Below are 26858 nucleotides of genomic sequence, written 5' to 3' on the forward strand. Positions count from 1 at the left end.
GTTTGCTCAACGATTGATGTTGTAAATGTCTCGAGTAAAGTTGCCAGAAATTCTTATTAAATTCGTTAGTAACGTTTGGACTAAAGTCAAAAGAACAAAATAAAATAATACGTGTATAAGCGTGAGGATGAAGCCGTGTGGCTTATGAAATGTCGAGGCCGTGTGGCCAAATATTGTCTCTGCTTGTCTTCAGGGACTTGAATGATAACTTATGTTTATGCCGAAGAAGTAATAATATCTCCAGTTGTATTCGGAGATTTTAATGATAAAAAGAGGCCTCCGGCTGTCTTCCGGGACTCGATGATAAATGATGTCTGTGGAATTTTAGGTAAAGTGGATGATAAAGTTATTGATAAAGTAAAGTAATAAAGTAGAGAGTAAAGTAAAAGTGTAGCCGTTTGGCTTATGCAGATGAGGCTGTATAGCCAAATGATGCCTCCGGTTGTCTTCAGAGACTTGATGATAATTCCTGTACAGTTCAGGGTAAAGTCGTTAAAGTAGGTAAAGTAATTGATAAAGTATGGAGTAAAGTGATAGCGTAGCCGTTTGGCTAATGATGTTGATGATATCGTGAGAGGCTAAATTAATGACGTCTTCGATTTTTGACACGTAATCCTGATTTAATTCGCCTTCAATCTCGACAACCTACAAAATAGGTGTCTTTGTCAATAAAGTCATAAAGTTATGGTGATAAAATAAAATTAAAGATAAAGTTGGAAATAAAGCCGTTTGGCTTTTAAGGCGAGGCCATAGTGAGCCTAATGATGCTTTTCGGCCATGATTGATAGATTTGACTGTTGGTCTCGCGGTCTTTTATTCCTGCACTCAAAGAAAAATTCTTAGTTTGGGAGGGGGAAGTTGATTCGTGTTGACTCGAAGCTTGACGTTGTTGGTGCTCCATTTGTCTTGTTTGTTTGGATCTTGTGATCTCCGTTCAAGCCTCGATAGATGAATAGTAGTGAAAACAATTGAAAGAAAATGTTTCATTTGAAAGATATATATGTAAGTATATGTATATAAGGAAAGATATATATGTAACTATATGTATATAAGTTGTAAAAATTTCTGCCAACCTTTAGATTGTGACACTTCCAAAACAATTGAGAAGTCACTTGTTTATAATACTTCCTATCTGGTAGCCTTAATCTTGTCGATGTCCAACCATTCTCTTGTCTATGTCTTTTCAAAATCTGCCCCAGTTTTGACTTCGGGAGGGTACACTAAACTTATGTTGTGATGTCACCGAACCTTATATAGGTTGCCTACGTATCCCGTCAAGGGAATCAGGTCAGAACGTAGTTCGTAAGATACATAAATATGGTTTGAAATTTCTAATAAATAGACCGAACCCGATGTGGATTGCCTACGTATCCCACCAAGGGAATCAGGTCAGCGTAGTTCCGTTACATAAATGGCTAAAGGTTTGTTGGATTTCTACCTAAATATGACCGAACGGTAGATCGATAGCCTACGTATCCCGCCGAGGGAATCTGGTCAGCCTAGTTCTCCTTACATACAAGTAATAAGGCTTTTTGGATTTTCTTTTATAATGCAACCGAACCCTATGTGGGCTGCCTACGTATGCCACCACGGGAATCAGGTTAGCGTAGTTCGTAATTATATTAAAGGAAAAGTTACAAACTAGGCAATCTAATCTAATGTCGTCCTTTGATTTCTTCTTGAATTGATAGCCTTCATGCTTGTATCGTTATCTATCGGCTATTTCAATTTCTTCCAAGTAGGATCTTGTCCTCGAATTTCTCTGTTATTCTCTTGAGATATATGTTGTCTTCCCGTTCTTCATAATCGTGTTCAGCACATAAACTTTATTCATTCGTGTCACAATCATAAAATTGGCAGATTTGATAATTTATATACTAAATAAAATAGAAAATAACAATAAATAGACAGTTAAGGAAAATCAGAAATGCATTCATAGATTTTGCAATTAAGCTTCCAAAAGATGAGGTAAAGCAACAAAAGTTTTGGGGCACGATTCAAGCCTCAATTTTTAAAATCGTGCTATTTCAAAAGTTCACTACATGTTCAATCTACCAAGACTCCCGGCGAACCAAGGATGGAGTAAGAGTCCAATTCTTTAAAGTCTCTCCTGGTTCGGCACCCCAGATGGTCGGTGTCACGGTGTTGCGAGTAGTAACCTTCATTGGTTCTTGTCTTTGGACTGTTTCCACGGGAGCGACAAAGGTTGATGACATGATGGCTCCTTTCAAATCTCTATCTTCCTCAACAGTTATCATGTTCACGTTGGCATTTTCATGAGTAGGTAAAGGGTTGTTGTCCACATTGGGTCGAGCCTCAGTAAGTTGGATCGCTCCTTCCTTAATCAAGGCTTTCGATTTTGTTTTTGAGACCGTAGCAATCCTCAGTGTCTTGCCCAGCAACTCCAGAATGATATGCACAACGCTTGGAACCATCAAACCATCTTGGAATAGGATCGGGAATTTTCCCTTCAATTGGTTGTATCACGCCTGTTACTTTCAGTCTTTCAAATAATTGAGCCAAGGGTTCAGCGAATCGAGTGTAATTACGGGTATTTTTGATTTCAGGGTTTGAACGGGCTTTAGGTGTAGCATGTGGTTGATTTTGGTAAATTGGAGCTTGAACAGATTGATATGGACGTGGGTTTTGATAGGGAGGTGCTCGGGGTTAGTAGTAGTTTGCTTGGGTGTTGTAGACAGGGTAAGGAGTTAGTGGAGCTTGGTAGGGTTCAACATATTGGTAAGGGTAGAAAGGTTGCTGTGGATGGTTAAGGTATGTAATGGCTTGGCTCGGCTTACGTCCTTGGATATTCATGACTGCAGCTACATCTTCTTTTTTCTTTTTAACCCCGCTGATAGAACCAAATTGAATAGCTTTGCTTGTAGCATGCAAGGCAGTAAGATCCTGAATTTTCCCTAATTTGATTCCTTCTTCTAAGGCTTCTCCCATTCTGACAACTTCTGTGAATTTTTGTCCCATCATGCCTATCATTTTCTCATAGTATATGGCAGTTTGGCATTCAATGAAGGTAGCAGTCATTTCCTTATCACTCATCGGGGGTTGAACCCTGGCTGCTTCTGACCTCCAACGTAGCGCATACTCACGGAATGACTCAGTTGACTTCTTAGTTACCTTAGTCATGTAGACTCTATCTGGTGTGATATCGGTGTTGAAACTGAATCGGTCCATGAAGTCTTGTGCCATATCACTCCAACCACGCCATTTACAGACATCTTGTTGCGTATACCAAGTAAGAGCCTCACCAGATAAGCTTCTTATAAATAACTTCATCCTTATATTCTGATCTCTACCTACTCCAACCAGTTTGTCACAATAAGCCCTTAAGCGCGTAAGAGGGGCATCTGTTGACACCCAATTTCGTCCCTCCTTTATTCCTATTTAGTCCCTTGGGCTTCTAAATTTATTAACGAGCTAAATATTTTATTTTCGCTACTATCTTTTATTTTTTACTACTATTAATATTGTTACTTTTATTTTCACCATTACTAGCAGTACGCTGTTTCGTCATCATTTCATTTTCGGATTCGGACTCGTTAAATTAAGTCTTTATTTTCTACATATTAATCACTAGTCACATGATACATATTGTACAAGTTATATCACTTAGGAGTTAATTAATTAGAAGAAGAAATTATTACCACAAATTTCAGCTATTTTGAAGCCCATTTTTAGCCCAAACGGAACAGCCCTACTCCACTACCCGACCAAGCCAGCCCATTACTTTCCACCCGATCCAGCCCACACTGCCTCCACCCGATCTGGCCCACCTTTCCTTAATACGTATCCATCGGCTCTCAACCCTAAAGGAAAAGAACAGCGCCGCTCAGCTTCTCTCTTCTTTCCTCTGCTCTCTCTCACTCCATTCACCATTTTTGGTGATAATACAGCTGCCTTTAACCGTGCATATTCATACCTTTCCATTTCCACGCAAATTTTGTCTCCACCTCTGCCTACTGGCATACAATTTGTCATCGACAGGGATAGATTTTCCATTTCTGGTTTCAAATCACACGTTAGTCTTCAAAGACCAGAGTGGTCGAGCTATTTTCGTGTATTACTCAAGTCACAACGCGTTACGATCTGTCCAAAATACTTTCGATATTCAGTTTTGAACGGATCTATTTGACTCATTTTTTTGAAACCCTAGATGAAAAGTCCCGCCCAAATTCAAACCCAGAAAACCCTAAATCATCCTATAAATACTCACGTTTTGATCCAACAAAGGGGTTCCCTTCAGCCGCCTTGTCCCCTCCTAAACATCTACATTTTTTAATCACTATATCTGGGAATATTCACTTTAAATCGTTGATCCTCTCTGTTGTCACTTTGGAATCGAGGGTAGATTGGGACTTAAAGCCCGTTCACTGCACACGACAAAGGTCGGTGCAACCCTCATCTTTCTCCCATTTTAGTTTCGGTTCAATCCTGATTGGTATTTGTAATTCCTTGCTTGCATGTACGAATCTCCTTTCCTTTCTGTTTTTGTGTTTTTTTTTTTTACTTTTGTTCTTGAGCTATTATGTGTTAATTGGTTCTTAGAACATATTAATTAGTTAGCTTAACAAAAGACCTGCGTGTATTCTGGCATGTTTTCTCGATTTAGGCAGTCTGGTATGTTGGTATAACTGGAGATGTGTTGCTGATATTTAAATAATGTTCATGCATGTTAGTTTAATTTGGATATTTAAGATATGTTAACTATGTGATATTCGGTCTTATGGAATTTATGTCTGCGTCAGTAAACTCAGGGTATAACATGCACCATTATTTATTCATTCTCAGCTCAGCACGATATCATTAAAATTCCGTTTGGCTTATTAGAGGATGTCATGTGACTGTTGACTGCATCATAAACTCATATGGTCTTTTTTAGTTAAAACTAGTTGACGAATGCTTTTACAAATTTAAAGGGGATTGCAAGTTTAAGTCCAGTATTCTGCATATATATAACGTCCCTCAAATGAATTCTATGTGTGTCGTAAGGTGCATTAGTGACTGATTAATGCTGAAATGTTAGTTGCATGTCAAGAAAATTCACTCTCCGCTGAATCTACCCCTGTTCTTACCCACTTTTGCGTATACTGCTTGTCTCTTGAAAGTTCAGAAATACTTGGCCTAAGAAGTATTGGTATTTGCTACCCTTAGGAAGTCATGTCTGCTTAGTTCCTTTTTATGACTATACGAGAGTGAATCATTTAGTGCGAATGCTTCTGTGTTTAAAAAAAAGGGGATTAAAGAACCCGTCTGATATTTGGTTATTCATATTAAATTGATTCTGCCCAATACTCATGATTGTAGCTGTTTACTTATATTATGTCGCACCTCTCCCCTTTTTCTCTTGCTGTGTTCTTCTGTTACCAGGCATTTGTATATGCCATGCTAAACGTGAATCTGGTAGGCATATCTGTCTGATTGCTCGCTGATTGTTGTGTTCCTTTTGTGGGATACCTTTTGTATATTTTAGAACAATCTCATTAGGTATATTGAACAAGTTGAAATCTGTATGCGGTTTGAGTATTCTATGTCATCACAGATAGGGTATTACTAATTAATTTTATAGGTTTGGTTGGGATCATTATATTTAGTCATAATGGTAGTCTCTTTGCTTCGTTTTACTCAGCTTACTATATCGCCTGACCCTGCTGTCCATGTTTGGTCTCTTTACATCTGGTTGTTACATTCAAGTTCTTTTTTTCTCTTTGTTAATTTAAGTCAGCGTGCCTGGTAGGAATGTTTAGCGTCACTGTTTTCCCAGTTAAAATCCTTCATGATAGGGTAGTATTTAATCTTTTTATTTCGGGTATGCCATCAGAAGTATAGCCATTAGTTGGTGTGCTTTAACTGATTCAGACAGGCTCCTATATTTTATTGTTAAAACATGCTACGGTACTACACCTGTTAAGGTTTATATGTTCTTACATTGTAAGTATACTCAAATATACCTAGTGTATAAAAACCATCGATCTGTTTTCTTTGAGTTTACATTATGTCTAGCTATGTTTATTGATTTCACACTAATTCTTTTCTTTCATTTTTTGTGCATGACCATCGCGCATGAGTCCAAAGGACTCGTTTTGCTCCGTATTCGTTGTTGGGCCAAAATCCCAACGTGATCTCCTCCTCTCATGTCCAGCCGGCCCGCAGCAGAAAATAAAATATTTTCTGGGCCAAAGCCCAATAGCAAAACAGATTGCAGCAGCGGTCCTAGGAATGGACTGATCCATTCGCTCTTCTTTCCCTCTATCTTATTTTCGTTGTGTATTTTTGATTTACCTTGTATGACTAACACTTTATTTTTTGCCTCTTAGCTTATAAGAATTATGGGGAATTAGTATGGGTAGTTTTAGAAACAATGGATAGTTATTTTAAGGAAAACTATTAGTTAATTCCACCGGTTTTGTTCCTTTTTTTATATTTATTTTAATTTATCTATTTCTAAAATTGTTTATGATACTTATAGTATTCACTTTTACTAAAACAATTGATCTTCACGGACGTGAAGCCGTGAACATCTATTTTGAATTAAGAGCACGTTTTATTCTTATTATCTTAGAAATTTTTGAAACATCACTAAGACATAAGTATGAACTCAAGTATATTTTATAGATAACTCTTCAAGTTTGAATCAACCACACATATTTCTTTAGCTAAATATAGTTAATAAGAAATAATAAAAGGAGAAAGAAATTCACATTTTTTGCATCATGTTTACAAAGTAAGCCTAGATTTCTTTTCGACAAGCACCATACTCATATAATATAATTTTATCCCAAGTTCAAATTTGCTAAATCTTCTCTTAAAGGGTATTACTCATATACAAATTATTATATTTTGGAAGTTTTATTTCGAACAACATTATTATTTAAAGCCTTAGCAATATTTATTAGTTTATAGCATGTGAAGTCTTCTTTTACACAAATTATTCTGCAAATCTTATTTTTAATAACATTATTATACTTCTATCTATAATCTTAGCAATACCCACAAGATATTTTCATAAATGTTGTGAAATGTTATATTCGCATTTTAGCCTAATTAACATAAGTCCGGTCGGTTAACCATTTTTAATGGATTTTAAAGGATTCCCAATACCTTCCCTTTAAGATTAATTGAACCCTTACCTAGATCTTTTTAGTTTCGTAGACTTTAAAATAAAATCAACTTTAGATAATTACTTTAATTAACCTTAGGTGCCCTAATTCACCATAAATAATTAGGTGGCGACTCCCTAACTTTAAATAACCCGGAATTACCGGAATGTTGTAAACTATTTTGACCTCAGTTAAAATAGGGTATAACAAGGGTCTCCTGTTCCATTAAATGTATCAAATTTCGGCGGTTTGTAGCCTACGGGGAAATCAACGTCAGGCTGAACACACAGATCTTCATATTCTACACTCTTGCTCCCCCTAGCAACTTGAAGGCTTCTCATTGCTTCTTTGAGACTGTGGATTTCTTTTAACAATATATCATCTGCCCCTGCTTTTGCATCCTTTTACATTTCCTTGTATTGATCCACCTCGGGTTGGAACCTGACCGTTACTGGGTTAGTAAAGGTTTGTGTTTCCGCTGCATATACCGGAGGAACATATTGCACATTAGGAGTGACAAAATGTGCCCCTTGTATATGCTGGGTTGGATAAGTTTGGACGGTGGGGGTGTTTTGGACTGGAGGTGGTGTGTTATAAGTGGTATTTATAGGTAGTTGGTTTGGTGGATTTAGAGGAGTAGTTGTAGGTGGTAGATTAGTGTTGGTGGATAAAGGAACATAAGGAGTGTGAACTAGCGATTGACTTGGTGGGTTGACGGGTGGTGGATTAAGAGTAGCATAGGTAGTGTAGGTGGGTGGTTGGCTTTGTAGAGGAGTATAGACGGATGATGGATTTGGTGGATTTGCGAGGGTGATTAGAGGAAAGTTATTGTTGGTAGGTGCACTATTTTGTGGAGGAAAATGTTCAGGAACTGGAGATTCGAGTGATGGAAAACGAGGTGGGTTTGGTGCGACATTTCTAGGTTCAGGAGGTTGAATTTGGAGTGTGATGGACAAATTGGTCAAGTCCCTAACCCGATTCAGTTCTCCAGGTAGATCCTCAATCTCTTGAGTTAGGCGGGCGATATGTTCATCGTGTTGAATAGCAATTCTGCGTTCGGAAGTCTCGGGGGGATCACTAGAGATCACAATGTTTTCCAAACCAGTTGAAATAGATGCGGCTGGATTAGACATAGTAGTTTTCCTTACTTGGATAGCCCAACTACGGCGAGGTAATGCTGACGTTTTTAACCTTGTAAAGTAAGGATGGTCGGCCAGCTCGAATGTCAACACGAATCAACTATTTTGGGAATAATAAAAATGAAAAGAAACATAATAAGAAAAAGGAAACATAAAGTGCAAATGATATTAGTCTCATATCTAAGTAAAGTCATGATCACGTAGAGTCAAATAAGTCATGTAGCAAATAATTCATCAAATAAAGGCAAACAAGTTGTCAAGCAAATGTAAACAAGTATATCAAACAACAATAACACGTCCTAATATGCATGTGACCTCTTTGTGCCAGAGGTAGGCCTAACGTTTGTTTGAAGGGTAAAACGTGCCATAATACGTCATCCCATTGTTCTTGGCTAATTAAACAAATTCTATTTCCCGAAATAAAATACTAAAGTAATGTAATATTTATTACATATCAAATGAATACAACATAAAGTGTTTCCCAATCTAAGTAAAGTAAATACAATTTCCTTATGTCTAAATTTCTAGCTCCATTTTGTGGTGTCCTCGGTTCTCGTCAACTGTTGATCACAGATGTACTCCAATGTAAAATCCATACCTGTCATAGAAACGTTAGTCATTCCCTCCCTCCTAAAATTTAATTAGTTTGAGCAAATGATCAATATTTAGGCACAATTATCCTTCATACATGCACATAAAGTATGATTAGTGTCACTTGGGGTCGTGGACCCACTTGGACGTTTGGGTAAGGTTGACTAATGGACTTAATACACCTTGGGTATTAAGCCTCCTAAGTTTGCATGATGCATGTCCGTAAAGAGGGGTTTTGGTTGAGCTCTATCTTAGGCTGACTAAGAGTTGGTTTCCTATGACACAAGGCTCTCCCAAGTGGACAACTTGGGAGTGGAAAGTCCGTGGCTGTCGACTGCACCGCCGATCGACTAAATCCACAAGATCGATCCAACTAGAGGTTGATTTAATAGTGCACGGCCGCGAACCGTGAAACCTGTTATATCCCGTATTTTTATACTTTGGGGCAACCCGGATTAACTATGATAAGTTAGGGCCAAGACTATTTCGGGATTTGAAGTCGGGACTTTTGACTTGTGATTTTATTTTGAGACATAAGTTATATATGAAATTGTTGGCATTGAACACTTAGGAAAAATTGGGACCACAATTCATAAAAATTGGAATTAAAAATCTTGCCCACAAGGGGCCTTGTAGCCGTGTGGTCCACTAAATGGTCCCACACGTTGTGTGGCCAATTTTAGATGGTCCAACACATTGTGTGGGCCATGGAGACTTGTACAATACATATAGAATTAAAAGATGACCATGTATTCCTCTTTCTCACTTCCCACACTTAGAAAATATCTAAAAGTTGAAGGAGAAAAACCTCCAACCTCACGGCCAAAGAGCAAGAAAAATCAAGATCATTTCTAGCCTTCCAAAAATTATTTCTTTGGCACAAATCAACTATTTTGAGGTCCCTAAGTAGCGTGGAGGTGTTGTTTGGGTCATCCAATTATTCATTGTGCCCATTTGCAAACCCTAGCCTATTGGTGGGGTGAAGAAGAAAGGTAAGTTTTGGTCTTGTTTATGTATTGTGAATGTTTTGTGCATATTGTAGTATGTTAATATGGATGAAAATCATGAAATGTGGTGTGTTGAAGTTGGGCCGTGTGTTTGGTGTTCTAGCCGTGTAATGGGTGTTGTGTGATTGAGTTGATAAATTAATTCCATGTAGTATGTTAAATTGTTGTAGTGTGTAGGATGGCTAAGAATCATATAAATATATGAGTAGTGATAGATGAACATGAGTCATGCTATATGCCAAAGGACACACTAATGTCGCTTAGCATTTGAATGGTTGTTGTGATGACTTTTATGTTGGAAATGAGAGTCTAATGTCCCAAATTGATATGGCAAGTGTTGCGGACTGATTTGGAGAATTTTGTGCACTTAATGCAATCTTTATTTATGAGAACCATCAATAAATGTATATGTATAATGTGGCCGTGTATAGCCCTCAAATGTTTGGTAAAGGATGAATTAATATCGCTTAATGTTTTAGTTGTCGTCGTTATAAATTCTAGTTGGAAATAAACGTTTAATGACTCAAGAAAGATGTTGAAATTGTGTGGGCTGATTTGAGGGTTATTGTGCGTTGATGTGATTGGTATATTTTATGAGAATGATATCGTTACATTGTGGATTGTGATACAAATCATGACTTGAAAATGCGGAATGTGGTAATGGGGCTGCTCACGGTTTTGGGACTGTTTTCGGCCCAATTTGGAGAAAATTATTGGATCGTTGGATAAATTATGTAAACTGTTTAGAAAGTTCTTGAATGTTGTTGGTAAGAATTCGGGTTGATAATTGAATGTATGAGCTATGTGGTGGCTTGAATGTAAACCGTTGAAACGAATATTATGAATGTTGCGAAAGAAAGTTATTAATGTAATATTGCCTTTCGAATTGATTATCGATGTTGCTAGGTTGGTTGTTGTTGTTGATTTTGGACGAGTTAATTCTCGGGTTGGCCTATTTACAGGGGAAGTGCTGCCGAATTTTCTGTAGAATTTAGAGTTAGTTTGGAATAAATTGCTTAAGTGCCCATGGCTAATGTATGATATTCGTTGGCGTACTTGTAGACCTTGGGGAGCCCGAGGCGTAGATTGAGATTAGCTTTATATTGGCTAGCTTGGAGTGCGTACGAGGTATGTAAAGCCCAATCCTTCTTTCTTTTGGCATGCCTTAGTTTTCAATAGGCTAGATTATAAGCCTTGAGGAAAATTCTAAGATTCGAAATCCGAGCATGTTATGATCCTTATATATTCCTTGGCACTCATATGTATGATTTGATGAAATATGACCCATTATGCCTTTGAAATAATCGCATTCCGAACTTTGCATAGAAAGGTTTCACTTTAAAGAATTTCGTAATTTTTGAATGCCATACCTTTCGCATAAAGGCTCGGATTGTTCCAATATTTTTATAGAAGTTGGCATGATGTATAATGAGTACATTTTCCATAGGCGGGCCCGACTCGGGTCGATACCCGTCCGTGGGTCTCGCGACTTTCCTTTATGTAATTCGGAGAATTTTTGAAAGAATTTGTTATGACTATTATTTTGATTTTCAAGTATGATAATTTTACATATGTTTGAGTTCATGACAATGATTTTATGCATATTACTACTCACGACTCTACTCGTGCATTCTGTTATCTCTTTCGCCGAGTCCCGGGCCGGTTCTGTTGTCGTGCGCACTTTGATATACTCCGGAGTTATGCTGTGTTTATGATTCATCGAGCCACTCGTTAGAGGGCTATGTTCCATTTACATTTTGTGTTATGCTGTGTTATGATATGTGACGGGGAATATGGAGATTTGAAACTTTCTGGTGTTATGGCGCCATTGACGGGCGGGCGACCATATTCTTCTGTACCCTATGCATGACTTATATTTTTGAAAATTAAACATTTTGATATAGTGGATTTGTACTTATTTTCTGTACCACTATTTTGTTTATGTCTCAGATTTGTTTTTGTATCTTCTGCTTTGCATACTCAGTACATATTTCGTACTGACCCCCTTTCTTCGGGGGCTGCGTTTCATGCTCACTGGTACAGACGCACAGTTTGGTGATCCACCAGTCTAGGACACCCTCTTCTGCCGTTTGGAGTGCTCTTCTCATTTCAGAGCATATATTTTGGTATATATTCGTTCGATGTGTATGTATATATTTGTTCAGGGGTACGGCGAGGCCCTGTCCCGTCATATGTTTCGGTTGGTCTGTTTAGAGGTCTGTAGACGTATTCGTGGGTGTGTGTGCCTACTTTTGTTCAGATGTGTTTGTATGATCCTATTCGCTATGGCAGCCTTGTCGGCGTGCATTCGTATATGTTTTGGGGCCGTTGAGCCATTTGATAGCCTTGTCGGCTTTTGATATGTCACGACCCAGCCCCGTAGGCCGTAACTGGCGCCCTAGTTGGGTACCCTGACGTATTTATTCAATCAAATCACACACAATAGCATATACGGCCATAAATACTCTATGTCGTCTCAAACCATATCAAACTGTTCAAACACATCTCAACGCAACCGTATGCGGATATATATATATATATATCAAAAAGCCGGCAAGGCTACCAAATGGCACAATGGCCCAAAACATATACAGAATGCACGCCGACAAGGCTGCCATAACCATATAGGATCATACAATCGCATCTGAACAGAAGTAGGCGCACACACCCACAAATACGTCTACAGACCTCTAAACAGACCAGTCAAAACATATGGCGGGACAGGGCCCCGCCGTACCCCTGATCAAATATATACATACACAACGAACAAAATATATATACCAAAATGTAGGCTCTGGAATGAGAAGAGCACTCCAAATAGCAGAAGAGGGTGTCCTAGACTGGTGGATCACTAAACTGTGTGTCTGTACCTGCGGGCATGAAACACAACCCCCGAAGAGAGGGGGTCAGTACGAAATATGTACTGAGTATGCAAAGTAGAATATACAGAAGCAAACCTGAGACATAAACGGATTAGTAGTACAAAGAATATGTACAAATCCAACGTATCAAAATGTTTACTTTAAAAATATGTAAGTCATGCAGAAGGTACAGAAGAATATGGTCGCCCGCCCGTCGATGGCGCCATAACACAGCATAACACCGGAAAGGTTTCTAACCTCCGAACCCCCGTCACATATCATAACACAGCATAACGCCATACACACCATATCATCATATATAAGTGGAACCCGACCCTCTTTGGCGAGTAGCTCGGTGAACCATAAGCACAGCATAACTCCGGAGTATATCAAAGTGCGCACGACAACATAACCGGCCCGGGACTCGGCGAAGGGATAACAGAATGCACGAGTAGAATCGTGAGTAGTCATATGCACAAAATCATTATCACAAACTCAAACATAAGTAAAAATGATCATATTCGAAATCGGAATAATAGTCATACCAAATTCTTTCAAAAGTTCTCCGAATCGCATAAAGGAAAGTCGCGGGACCCACGAACGGGTATTGACCCGAGTCAGGCCCGCCTATGGAAATCATACTCATTATACATCATGCAACTCCTATAAAAATATTGGAACAATCCGAGCCTTTATGCGAAAGATATGGCATTCAAAAGTTATGGAATTCTCTAAACAAACTTTTTGTGCAACATTTGGAAAACGATTATTTCGAAGATATAATGGTTCATATTCTTATCAAATCATGCATAAGAGTGCCAAGAATTATATAAGGATCATATCATGCTCGGATTTCGAATTTGGAATTCCCTTAAGGCTCTAATCTAGCCTATGTAAAACTAAGGCATGCCAAAAGAAGGAAGGTTGCTTTACATACCTCGAACGCCCTCCAAGATAGCCAACCTAAAGTTAATCCCAATCTACGCCTCGGGCTCCCCAAGGTCTACAAATATGCCAACGAATATCCAATATTAATCATAGGCACTTAAGCAATTATTTATTCCAAACTATCGCTAAATTCTACAGAAAATTCGGTAGCATTTCCCCTGTAAATAGGCCATCCCGAGAATTTAACTCGCTCAACATCAACAACAACAACCACAATAACCAACCTAGCAACATCGATAATCAATTCGAAAGACAAAATAACAATAGTAACTCTCTTTTACATCATTCAACAACTTTCCAACTATTCAATTCAACGGCTTACATTCAAGCCACGATATCGCTCACACATTCAATTATCAACCCGAATCCTTACTAACAATATTCAAGGGCATTCTAACAGTTTACATAATTTTTCCAACAATGCAATAATTTTTCTCCAAGTTGGCCGAAAATAGCCCCCTAAACCGAGAACCCCACTGTGCCCACCTTCCGACTTTCAATTCATGTTTTGTATCACAATTCACCATATAACGATATCAATTCCATAAAATACACAAATTACATCAATGCTCAATAACCCTCAAATCAGCCCACAAAATCTCAGCATTAATCTTGAGTCATTACATGCTCATTTCGAAACTAGAATTCATAACGACGACAATTAAAATGCTAAGCGATATTAATGCGATCTTCGACATATTATGTGGCCCACATTCGTCCACACTACACATATACATATGTTGATGGTTCTCATAGATAAAGATTGCATTAATTGCACAAAGTTCTCCAAATCAGTCCGCAACACTCACCATATCAATTTGGGACATTTAACTCTTATTTCCAATATAAAAGTCATCACAACAACCATTAAAACGTTAAGCGACATTAGTGTGTCCTTTAGCATATAGTATGACCCATATTCATCTACCACTACACAAGGATATAATGGTGATTCTTAGCCACTCTACACACTACAACAATTTAACATACTACAAGAATTAATTCATCAATCCAATTCAACACCCATATACACGACTAGAACACCAAACACACGGCCCAACTTCATCACACCATATTTCATGATTTTCGTCCATATTAACATGCTACAACATGAAATAAGAGTTCACAACACATAGAACAAGAGCAAAACTTACCTTTCTTCTTCAATACCACAAATGGCTAGGGTTTGCAATTGGACACAATGAATGGTTAGATGATCCAAACAACTCTTCTACGCTACTTAGGGACTTCAATATAGTGGGTTTGTATCAAGGAATTATTTTTGGGAAGGCTAAAAATGGTCTTGGTTTTTTTTCTCCACTTTGGCCGAGAGAGAGGGGGAGTTGTTCTTCAACTCCTCTTAATTTTTTTTCTAAGTGTTGAAAGTGTGGAAGATGACTTAAGAATTCATCTTTTAAGTCCACAAAATATCTACATTGCCTTTGGCCCACACAATGTGTTGGACCAATTAAAATTGGCCACACAATGTGTGGGACCATTTCCATATACACGGCCTCAATGCCCCTTTGCACAAGATTTTTAAATTTCAATTTTATGAATTGTGGTCCCAATTTTTCCTAAATGTTCAATGCCAACAATTTCATATATAACTTATGTCTCAAAATAAAATCAAAGGTCAAAAGTCCCGACTTCAAATCCCGGAATAGTCTTGGCCTTAATTTATCATAGTTAATCCGAGTTGTCCCAATGTATAAAAATACGGGACGTAACATGATATATATATATATATATATATATATATATATATATATATATATGTCTATGGATGTGTTGAAATGCGTTTGAGACCATTTGATATAATTTAAGGCAGCGTGTGACAATTGTGCCAGTATATGCTATTTGTATGTGATTCGATTTGGATAAGTATGTTCGGGTGCCCAATTCGGGCACTAGTCACGGCCTACGGGGTTGGGTCGTGACAAAACCGCTTTAATTGTGTGAATTTGTGTGAATTTTCCGGGAGTAGAGGAAGTATGAACGGAATGACAATTTATCAAAGCAAGTAACACATAAACAATTTATATCAAACAAATAATATATCACGCAAGCAATTTATAGCATGTGAAACAGTTTATAGCAAATAAAGTAATTAAGTTAGCACATAAAGCTTAATTAAAAAAACTAAGTCCGTTATGGTTAGAACCTAAGTAGTCCCCAGCGGGGTCGCCAAGCTGTTATACCCTATTTCAACCGATGTCAAAATGGTTTACAACTTCCCGGTAATTCCGAGGTTAAGTAAAGTACAGGAGTCGCCACCTAGTTTTATGGTGAATTAGGACACCTAAAGTTATATAAAGTACATGTTTAAAGTTAACTCCGTTTTAAGGTCTACTAAACTTAAAGATTCTAGGTAAGGGTTCAATTAATCTAAAGGGAAGGTATTAAGCATCCTTTAAAATCCATTAAAAATGGTTAACCGACCGGACTTAAGTTGAGAAAAATTGAGGCCGATTGTTGTATACGAACGTGGAAGCATTTTAAAAAATACAAATATCATATGAAAAGTAGTGAACTAAATAAAGTTTAGGGAAAACGTTTGTGTATTTCGAAAGTTGTGATTAGCTTAACGTGAAAGACTTATGAAAAGACTATCAGTTCCATATAAACTATGCAAAGGTTGTTTTAACAAAATACATGTTTCAAATATTGGAAAGGAGTTAAAGTGAAAAAAATTGTCCACAAAAACCAGTTTGCTTTTTTTTTTTTTTATTATTATTCTCAAAACAAGCTAACGTTTAGTGTATAAAATTTGTGATACTTTGAAAGAATATCTTTTTCTTTCTAACTAAAAAGGTGCCAAACCCACGAGAGGAACAATTAAACTCCACTTGATTTAAGAACTAAATTGCTAGTTAAGACATCCTAATATGGATAAAATGGGACTTGGTTAAAATAAAGCGGTTAAGTATTTTATAATAACCACACAGCTAGGCAAAATGTTAGTCACACCAAACATATAAACAAGCAGCATCAACAAATAAATTAGCCAAAATAGGCTCCTGACAGAAAGGATTTAAATTATTTTGTGGTTCTGTTTAAGCGATGCAAAGCTGGAAATGATCTAGGATGTACGGGCTCCATGTGGTAGCGGCGTCGTTGAGTCTCAAAGTGAAACTCTTCGGCTCCGGTGTTCATGCAAAAGAAAGGAAAGAAATGATGAAGTTAGAGAGAAATCTTACTGTCAAAAGGTAATAAAGAACCAAGCAACAAACTACAACATGGTTCTCATATAAGGATATATATGAAGACCTTAGCATATATTTTGCATACTCAAACAAATTCCCAATAGCAAATATAACCCACTATAACAGATATGAAAGAACTATTTTTTTTTTGCATGCAGCAAACAAGTAATAATTTTATTGAGTTTCGATAGAAAGCACAGCTATGGCACAAAAGTTGAACTCAGTTGAAAAAAATACCTCCTTTCAACTTCTACCAAAAACAACAAACATAAATGCAGAAGGATGCCTTCATAAAATCACAACCGAAGTTATTGGTTTGAAGGGACAAAACTATGATTGTACAACCAGATTGAAACGCAGCTCCTTTTAAGTCAATTTGTGGATCGTTTTCATATCAATGACTTCCTTGAGAGTTCCATTCTCAAGATGATCCCACCACTTGAACAAGAAGTTTTCAACAATAAGTCTGAACCAAGTCATCATCCTAGATTTCAAGAAGCTTAAAGACACAATTTCTACTATTTTGGGGCAAGGCTAGAAGGACACAACTTCTGCTAGTGTTAGATACAAGAATATGCTTTCCTTTAATCATCTTTGAAAGATGAGTATTTTTTAATGAAACCTTCTAATAAGATTTTTGATAATTTTAAAAAATTAAATCCTAATAACATAATTTCTAAAATAAGTAAAGAACTTTTTGTTTTTAAACTAACAAATCAGAACATGCACATAAATAAATAAATTATTATGCATCTATCAATTTGAGAGGAACCTAATTCGTGCTTTCTTGTGACACGCCATACAGATGATATTTATATGACCCAAAACATGATTCATACTATGTATAAAGTCTTCAACATACCCCGAAACTAAACTCTTATTATTCAAAGAAATCCTAATACATATTTCCTACGTAAGCCTCTATAACTGAACAAAGATTAAAAGTTTCATAGTAGAAACATGATACTAAGTGAACAAGAAAACAGATTCAGTAACTATTTCATGATATCCAATGACAGGATCGAAATAAAAGTTAGAGAGAAATACAAACATCACTTAGAATGGATAAAAATAAAAGGAGAACAGTAAGCACCTGTTTCGGGTGCAGTGAAGGAGACGACGATCCAGATCTACTTCCCTACTCACGAACAAATCCGAATTTCGGATGGAAAGTCACCAGAAAGTCTCTTCTTTGGAGCAATAATGTTGATAACGAAAATGTGGTAAATCTTCGGTAAAAAAAGAAAGCCCCTTTGGCTGAGAGTTAGAGATGTATTTATAGGAAAAGGTTAGGGTTTCCAGATTCATGAGCGGAAACTTTTCAACTTTGAAATATAGTCGTTGTGAGAGGTCAAAATCATGCCGGAAGAGAGAAGAGAAAGGGACTGATATGGATCGACAGAGAAAATAAGCCCGTGACCTATCTCTAGTCTAAACGAATCTCTTGTGATGAAATTTTGACTTGGAACAAAGAGATTTGTGGAAGAGAACAAAATAACTTTGGGTAATGTCTGAAACTTTCACCAAAATGGTGGAGCAAGGTCTTGTGACGGTGAAAGAAAGGTACAAAAATCGTCCAAAATGGAAGGGAAAAAGGAGAGGCAACGGATGGGTATAGAAATTAGGTTTAGGGAAAGATAAAAGATGTTATGGGCTGGGTCTTCAACATTTAATAATTAATTAGCTAAATGGCTGCAGATACACGAATTGGGCTTGTAAGAATGGGCTTCAAATAGCTGAAATTGTTGGGTATTTTCTTCTTCTAATTAATTCCTTTTGGGCTTCTTAGTAATTAACTTCTACAACTTCTTGTGTATTATGTGATGACAATTAGTGATTAATATGTAGAAAATAAAGGACTTACTAAAGTATTGACTTATAATTAATTTAACGAGTACAAATCCTAAAATGAAATGACGACAAATCATTAAAATTTGTAATAAAGTAATGCTAGTAATGTTGATAGTAAAATCGTGAAGATGTAAGTAATAAGAGGGATAACGATATTAATAGCAGTAGCAATAATAATAGTAGTGAAAATAAAGTATTTAGCTCGTTAATAAATTTAGAAGCCCAAGGAAATAAATTGGAATAAAGGAGGGATAAAATTGGATGTCAACACCAGGTACTTGTTCGTGTTATGATCCTAGTAGAAGAAGGATTTGGTGAACATGTTTTTTTATCATGAAATTTATGAAAAGATGTTTGTGTATTTGTTAGAACTGGTGTAAGTACTATAGGTGATAATTACATAAGAGATCTTCTTACTACTTTGAGCTGTAAAAGGATTCAAATTAGGACAAACTGTGTACACTATCTTTCTGATTCATCCATCTTCATAATGAACAATTATTTCCTTCTGTTGCAAAAATCTTCTGAAGACTGTAATTCCTGATAAAGTTTCAGGTTTGGATGCAATGCCCAAATTTTAGCACTACAGTCTACATTTTGCCTAGCGCATCCCAACGAGCCAGCACTGTAGCGTTTAACTAGTAAGCGTTCCAGTGCGCAGTACCAAATTGTTTATATTTGTATTAAATCAAATGATAATAACATGGTAAATTCTTACGTATAGTTGTGGTTTCCGTTTATCTTCAACAATGTCCTCATTAGTACTTCAAAAAGGAATCTAGTCATTGGGAAAAGACTACTGCATGCAGGACTCGAATAGACTTAATCAGTTTATCTCTAAGTAATTCACTTAATCCTTCCAATTTGTTACTGTAGTTTGGACAAATTACTTCTGAAGACGCAAAATGCTTAGACTAAAACTTTCGCGAACTTATGGTTTCTTTCTTACGCAAATGTAGGTCAGGTGCGGCTCAATAAGATCGGGGTCCTAAAGCCAACTTTAACGGGAGGCCTTATTTGTTTTGCTCAATATTCTTTAAAAGAAAAATTAACCTATAAATCTATTTTAGGTAAAAATTAGGCCTCTTTTCCCTTAACTAGAGGTCTTGGGTTCGAGACTCAGAACAAAAAAATCTTGCTAGGGTGTGCTTCCCTCTTTAACCGGCCTTGCATGTCTCGAAATCGAAAAATTCAATACAGGTATCCAACACCGGATTAAAAAAAATGGGGCCCCCAAAATTTTGGGCCTAAAGCCCCCGCTTTAGTGGCTTGGCGCTCTGGCCGGCCTTGAAGTAGGTACACGTTGTTCTTGATATAGAATCCTGACCCGAGAAGAATGCTTTAAATAGTTGAAAGAACAATGCAGGAGAGATCCTAGATGGAATCAGAAGGAAAAGAAATAAAGCATGTTTGCAGTCGTCGGACAAACAGACACTATATTTACTTGAATTAAAGGCATATTCCCAAAAGAAATGTTGGGAATCCTGGTTAAATAGAAGGGAAGTTATTTAAACGAAGCTCGGGAAGCTGTATTTGTATCATCAAATAGTCCTGACGTGTCATGCTTCAAAAGTTGTTGTGACCACGGAAAGCAGACCAGTATCTAACTATCTATCAATAAGAAGATCGCTAATAGCCTAATGCTATCCAGAATTTATCCATCACCCCCAAATGTTTGTTTCAAGAGTCTAGAAAGTCTGATCACGTGTAAGATGTCTGGTAGGTAAATATACACCCTTTTTTTTTTCAAACGATGAAACTTCTCAACAGAGCATAAACAACAATTACAACAACAACATAGCCAGTGTGATCCCACAAGTAGGGTCCGGAGAGGGTGGGGTGTACGCAGACCTTACCCCTACCTTTGTGGGAGAGAGGTTGTTTCCGTTAAGCTCTCTAGTAGAGAAAGGCTGAGTTCAATTTCCCTTCGGATATAGCCAGTAGCTTGGTGGGATAAGTTCATCTACCACATCGGCTACTCCGGATTTGTTTCTCGATATGCTTCAACTGACACTTAAAAAGTCACCAAGATTTAGGTCCGATTCCTTACTGCTGCGAAGGTTGTGGGTTCGAGTCACCAAGGGAGGCAAAAGGGGGGAGCTCCTGGGGGTGGGGGTTAAAAAAAAAAGATTCCTTACTGTTGTATGTGTTGGGAAGAAACAAGCAATAATCAAATTGCACGACGAGGTAACAGCGGAAGAAATACCCAAGTCGAAGCTTTCCACACTATTTGAATCAAGAGAAGACAATAAACAGTAGCACAAATGGAAATCTAGGTAGCAGCTATACCAACAATAAGATAGCAAAGCAAGCAAAAATAATTCGAATGGAAGAGACGCCAAATTTACGTGGTAAAACCCCTTCAATGTGAAGAGGAAACATCCACGGGACCTCCGGCCCACAAAAGCTCCACTATAAACAACAAGAGTTACAACAATGTTCTCCAAATGGCTACAACAACAAAGCCAAGCACGGAGCAACAATACATAAAAGATAGCACCAAAACTAGCGAAGAAAAGAGAGAAATCACCCCCAAAAACGAGCTACTGTTCGTGTCACACCCCAATCCTGATAGGGCACGATGGACACCCGACCCTTACTTAGATCCGAGCGAACCCGCTGGATCTCTTCGCTCGGCTCTCGTTATACTCACAATCCTTAAGTCATGAACTGAAATGCATAGGGAAAGCTTTTAACAAAAACATTATTTTTATCTTTCTCGAATCAAATAAAATTTGTAATCATATAAATCTGTAAAGTGATGCATAATGAATACATCGGCTTAGATAGCCACATACAAGACTGGCAGGCTAAATACGTGACTCTGTCTGCAAAGTCTCTAACATAAATCATCATACCATGACATGGATACTCTGACTCGGCAACACTCCGGAAAGAAATGGAGCTCGCCAATCCCGCTGGAACATCTTCTAGCAGTGTCTTCTACTCATCCGTATGCACCTGCGCGGCATGAAACGCAGCGCCCACAAGAAGGGGCGTCAGTACAAATAATGTACTGAGTATGTAAGGCATGAGTAACAATATAACATAGATATGAAAAGTAACAAGGAATAAGAGATATAACCTGTACATCTGAATGCCTCGTAGGGCGGATGTCACGCATGCTTAGCCTTTTAAAAAAACATTTCAATACATATACTTAGTAACATGCCCGACCATTAAGGCGCGGTGTGATATATAAATAGTAACATGCCCGGCCATTAAGGCTCGGTGTTATCATCATTAGCCTGCGTCCAGGCCTCCCGCGTCCGGGGCGATATCATAACATGCCCACTGCAGTGGTGTGCACATCTACGTGCCTGCCCGGCCGACTATAGCGCGGCGCGGTGTGAGAAAATACATACATATATATAAAGCATGCATAAGAGCCTAATCAAAAGCCACAACTGTATCGGAGTGACGTAAGGTCGGTAGCCTCCGATTATATTATGGAATAATCGTCGTCGCTTTGTCTCACCTTGAAGGAACAATTATTTTAAGGTGAGACTATCAATGAAGAATAGAATTAAGAGAAAACATAGAATAGGATCGTAAATTTCATAAGGCATCAAGTCATGTATTTTTGGGATCTTAAAAGAAATTAGTCATCCTCCATGAATGAATTGAGAAATCAGTAAATAACTCAACATTCTTATGTTGTCGTTGGAATCATAAACTTAGAACCTTTAAGCATGGATTTATTCTCATCATAGTCATCATAATAATATTCTCAATTTTGACATCATCGTTTTCATTGAAAATATATGCATCGTCTTTATCATAAGAGCTCACATAATCACAAACTTTGGTTTGGAAAATACAAATATTTTGGAAAACACTTATGAATATCAAGGAGGAAATTATGCCTTGGAATCTGGGACATTTAACTTTTGATGACGAGGAAAATACGGAAACATTTATGAAACCATAAACTAAAGATCATGCCTTTGAAAGAAAGGGACGAGCCTTAACATACCTGGGAGATAATTCTCGACTTCTAACTTACTTCCCGTCTTGCACCTCTCTTAAGAATTATTCGTAGCCTCGTAATCTACATATAGAACCATTCATAATATTATTAGAATCATCATCATACGCTCGTCTCGAAACTTTAATTAAAAATCCCTTTAGATTCTAGCGAAATTCGGGCAGCACCTCCCCTGTATATATGCCTAGCCCGAAATCATTATATCAACAACCAATCAACAACAACAATACCAGAATCATCAATACCATTATCCATGCCAATATATCTCCTAAAACGTCCCGCACGATGTTTTCTAAATTTCTCAACTAACCAACTTGGGGTACGACTAATTAATAACTTTATTTCCGTAAAGAAGCCGAAATTAATACTAACAACATCAATAATAATATCCTCAACATCCTACAAGATAAATATAGGTATTTCCATCCAAATTTCTCTTCAACCCTTAATCCATAAATTAGCAACATCAACACAACAACTATAACTTAATTCTTGCAATTATTCCTTAATTCATATTGATAGAGAAAGAGATTCAACAATTCATACCTTGTATTTACTCAAGTAACAAGATCTTCAATACCCACTTGTTTCCAAACTCACTTCAACACAAAACAAATTTATAATCGCGTCTACGCGTTGCCCGGACCTCGATTGATATTCCATAGCTTGAATTTCACTCAAAATCCTCACTTTTATGTGGGATTTAAGCCCCTTTTTGTTGCTGAATTTTCTGGAAAATTTTGGATGATGAAAATGGGGTTTTGACCCCTTTTATAATAAGTTGGGTCGGGTACTGTAGCTACAGTACTGTAGCAGTACTGTAGCGTCCTGTTTCTGCGCGACAGTTCAGTTTGTAACGTTTATAATTCTATACTCCGACGTCCTATCAACGAGCGGTTTGTTGCAGTATAATCTAGACTCAACGAACTTCATTTTTGGCTTTTGAAACACCTTAAAACGCCATATATACTAGGAGATATGCGCCTCCAAAGTTGACTAAAAATCCTTCCAGCATTTCTCTTTTTTTCGTCGAGCTTATTTTCTTCAATTTGCTCGATCTCAAAATATTCCGAAACTCTCCATACATGATATTTATCACTTATTTTACTAATAATGGCCATGTTCTCGTGTTTCAAAACACTCTTTCCCGATTACGACTTGCGAGATCGTAATTCGTCTTTTTATTTCGTTGTTACATACTTCCCATGGCTTGTATCTTCCAAAACATCATGGGACATCTCCGATACTTCATTGCTACGGTGATGTACATGTCATGCTCATGCTCTGAAAGTGCGGGGTGTAACAGTTCGTACTCGAAAACTAGAGCTAAAGACCATAACATCCGATCTCCACCGTTGAAATCGAATAACCAGATGTTGAGAACCCCCAGTTCAAATTTCAGCACGATCCAACAGTTAACGAATCTGGAAACGCAATTTAAAGCGGACTGCTGTAGCAGAAAATTTCTGGACGAAAATCTGCTTTCTCTCTCACGTTTTTCTCTCTATATGGCTGCTATGAATTCACTCTTGTGTTCTGAAAATAAGACCTAAATTGATCCTATATATAGAGGAAATTTTGGGTAAAATTGGCCTGGTCCAAATTGAATTGGGTTTTATTAATCCAATTCCACATAGGAAGGGAAAACCCAAAAACCTAATTGGACTGGGTTTTATTAATTCAATTCCACATAGGAAGGGAAAACCCAATAACCTAACAATTCTCCCCCTCCCGACTATGTGGAGGAAACCGCCATCCCAGCGATCAAACAACACTCTTCCAACTTCCCTGTTGGCAAAGCTTGGTCAACATAGCATCAATAGCAACTCGTTGCTGGCCAACCACATCATCTTCCACTGGAGCATCAACAACATCATGCTGGTCATTCTGAATATAATCACTATCTTCACTATTTTGAAGGTTTTCCTCAGGTGCAATAGTCACAGGAACTGGATCAATATCAACTAAGCTTTCATTGCTCTGAGAATTAACTTTCTCAACTTTGTCAAAATCTTCAATTGTCTGGTCTTCAAAGAACACAACATCACGACTTCTAACAAGTTTCTTCTCAACTGGATCATAGAAACGATAGCCAAATTCATCTTGACCATAACTAATGAAGATACACTGCCTAGTTTTAACTTCTAGCTTTGATCTCTCATCCTTAGGAACATGCACAAAGGCTTTACACCCGAAGACTCTCAAATGAGCATAAGAGACATCCTTACCAAACCAAACTCTGTCAGGGACATCACCATCCAAAGCAATAGTAGGAGATAAATTGATAACATAAGCAGTGGTATTAAGTGATTCTGCCCAAAATGAATCTGGCAGCTTAGCATCTGAAAGCAAACATCTAACCCTTTCAACTAGAGTTCTGTTCATCCTCTCTGCTAAACCATTTAACTGAGGAGTCTTTGGAGGAGTTTTCTGATGCCGAATACCCTGCTGTCTACAATAAATATCAAAGGGACCAATGTATTCACCACCATTGTCTGAGCGGATGCATTTTAGTTTCTTCCCTGTCTGTCTCTCAACCAAGGCCTGAAAAGTCTTGAACACATCAAGTACTTGATCCTTGGACTTCAAAGGAAATACCCAGAGTTTGCGAGAATGATCATCAATAAAAGTCACAAAGTAAAGTGCACCACCACGAGAGCTTACTTTAAAAGGATCACACAAATCAGAATGTACCAACTCCAGCAAATCATGCTTTCTTGAAGGCGAATGACTTTGAAAAGAAACTCTTTTCTGTTTTCCGGCTAAGCAATGAACACATCTCTTTAACTTTACTTGTTTCACTCCAGAAAGAAAATTCTTCTTAGCCAAGTTATCAATCCCCTTCTCGCTCATATGACTCAGCCTTCTATGCCATAATTCTGATGAAGTATCATTCTCCACCAAATTTATTGAGTCACCACAAATAGAGCCCTGAAATAAGTACAAGTCATACATCTTGTAACCTCGAGCCACAACCATTGAACCTTTAAGAAGCTTCCACTGGCCACCACCAATGGTTTGATCATAACCATCATCATCAAGATTTCCTACAGAAATTAAATTCAGACGAACATCTAGAGCATGCTTGACATTGTTAAGAACCAACCTCGAACTGTTCTTATTTTTCAAGCAAACTGTGCCAATACCAAGTACCTCAACCTCACTATCATTGCCCATTCGTAAATTTTCAAAATTACTCGGAGTATAAGAAGAAAATAATTCCTTCTTTGGCGTGACATGAGAAGTGGCACCTGAATCCACAAACCAGGTAGACTCATCACAAACAAGATTGATATCATTTTTACCACAAGCAATGAGAAGATCATTTTCAGCAACAACAGCAACACGATTTTCATTATCGTCTTCTTTCTTTTGCCTTTTCTGGTCTCTCTTAAACTTGTAGCAATTTTTCTTGATGTGCCCTTTCAAGTGACAATAGTCACATGTAAGATTCTTGTACCTGGAGGTTCTTGACTTACTTCTACTTTTGCCTCTGTCATTCTGACCTCTGAAGTTACTTCTCCCCCTGTCTTCAGTGACCAAAACATCGGAGTGTGAAGTTGAAGAAGACGACACTTGAGATCTTTTTCTCATCTATTCATTCGAAACACCACTCTTAGCATATTCCATAGTTACACCATCACTGGGAGAAGAATTAGTCAAAGAAACTCGAAGAGTTTCCTAAGAGTCTGGCAAAGTATTAAGAAGCCAAAGTCCCTGTATTTCTTCATCAAACTTGACACCCATTCCAGACAGCTGATCAAGGACACCCTGAAAATCATTGATATGATCAGAAATAGGGTTGCCCTCTTTGTATCTAATATTCATCAATTGTTTCAGTGGGAACAACTTATTATTGCCAGTTTTTGAAGCATAAAGTGTCTCGAGCTTTTCCCACAAACTTTTAGCATTTGTCTCATTCACAATATGATTTCGAACATTATCTTCAACTCATTGCCTGATATAGCCACAAACCTGTAAGTGCTCAAATTCCCACTCTTCATCTTTAATAGACTCGGGTTTCTTAGAAGCGAACACAGGTAAATGCAACTTCTTGACAAATAGAAGATCTTTCATCTTGCTTTTCCAAATATGGTAATTACTGCCATTTAAACAAACCATCTTACTCATATTTGCCTCCATCATTCAAATAGA

The 26858-nt window shown here is 37.6% G+C and overlaps 1 long non-coding RNA gene and 1 pseudogene across 1 annotated transcript; both read right to left on the reverse strand.

Annotated features, from left to right (window-relative positions):
• Positions 1–12369: 12369 nt before the first annotated feature.
• On the reverse strand, positions 12370–18505 carry LOC132641561 (uncharacterized). Its single transcript, XR_009582893.1, has 2 exons — positions 17958–18505; positions 12370–13713 (listed from the first exon to the last, which is right to left on the reverse strand). It is a non-coding gene; the product is annotated as an uncharacterized LOC132641561 (long non-coding RNA).
• A 5962-nt stretch (positions 18506–24467) lies between these two features.
• Positions 24468–26858, reverse strand: part of LOC132639801 (putative late blight resistance protein homolog R1A-4) — a 32844-nt pseudogene continuing 30453 nt past the window's right edge.

Source organism: Lycium barbarum, chromosome 5 (assembly GCF_019175385.1).
Source record: "Lycium barbarum isolate Lr01 chromosome 5, ASM1917538v2, whole genome shotgun sequence".
Classification (NCBI taxonomy): Eukaryota; Viridiplantae; Streptophyta; class Magnoliopsida; order Solanales; family Solanaceae; genus Lycium; species Lycium barbarum.